The sequence below is a fragment of the Lipotes vexillifer genome, unplaced genomic scaffold (genome assembly GCF_000442215.2).
Source record: "Lipotes vexillifer unplaced genomic scaffold, Lipotes_vexillifer_v1.1 scaffold591, whole genome shotgun sequence".
NCBI lineage: Eukaryota > Metazoa > Chordata > Mammalia > Artiodactyla > Lipotidae > Lipotes > Lipotes vexillifer.
The window spans coordinates 3427548-3428873 of NW_006791954.1; positions in this window are offsets into that span (position 1 = coordinate 3427548).

Here is a 1326-nt window from a genome sequence, read left to right on the forward strand (position 1 = left end):
GGAGAAAAATGGAGGGGCAGGGATGGGGGGACCAGGGGGAAGAAAGTGGGGGGGCTCTGAGGAGCAGAGGGGGGAATGTGGGAGCAGTGGAGCCGAAGGGGGGGCTCCCAGCCTCTGGAACTGAAGGACAAGGCTGGAGCCTGGGCAAGGGGCATAGAAGCCCCATCGAGGCCTGAGGCTGCCTGGCAAGAGTAGGGGACCAGGTCCCTGACCCTCTGCCCACCGCCCCGGCAAATCCCCCGGCTGCCAGGAAATCAGTCCTCCCTCTTCTGCCTCTCTCCCTGCTGTCCTTCCCTCCCTCCCTCGGGGCAGGCAAGTGCTGCTTCCCAGCCAAATCCAAAGCCTTCATCTCTGCTTTTCAGAGCTGGGAATGAAAGAAGGGGAAGCAAGTGCAGCCCTCAAACCCGCTGACGGCCAGATTTTTATTATCTTTGCTCGAATGGGCCCTAGGAAGCCAACAAGGGATTCTTCAAAGAGCATCTGAGTGGCTCATTGAAGCCTGCACCTGCACCAGCCCACCCACGACGGGCAGCTGGGGCTTGGGGCGGGGGGCACAATCTGTCCCCCACCTCCCACCAAACCCAGAGACCAGATCGGCGGCTGCCTGGAGCCTCACCCTTCGTTCTCTGTGCCTAGACAGGGGCCACTCGGTCAGGCAGCCAGGCTCAAAGGCTAGACCCAGGCCCACTGGGCCTCTGAGACCGTCTCTGTCCCTCTCTGGGCCTCGAAGACACAAACTAAGGAAGAAATCGGATCTCCTTGCCAGGGCTTGGAGGAGATAAGTGCTTGGGATTCCTCGAAAGCAAAGCTTTAATGGCAAGCTCCAGATCCTTCCCCTGAAATCTCTGCCTGCCCACCCAATGGCCTCCCGTCTCCCTTCCAACCAAGCTGCCCCTCCATTCCCGAGCCCCAGGCCCACTACTCAGGATCCTCAAACCCCAAACACAGCTCCCTCAGGTCAAATCCTCAACCTCGTCTCCCTTCTTTCCCCAAGACCTAACCTGGGGTGGAGATGGGGCTAAAACAGATCTGGCACTTCAAAGAGCATAGCCCCCTCCCTCCTAAGCTTGGGTTTTGTCACAGAAAGCCGAGGCTCAAACTGGGCAGACGGCAGCCGTGCCACCATCACCCCCAGCTCTGACCACACTGGTGAGATCGATGCTCACAGCCAAAGAAGGAATCAATGGTTCTAATTAAACCTTTTTCCCAGGGTGGGTCCCTAGCCAGAGAGAGAGAAAGAGAGAGATCATCTGGGGCTCTGCATCACAGCACCCAACTCTGCCCTGTACATATTTAAGAAACATGGAATCCTGGATTCCCAGCAGG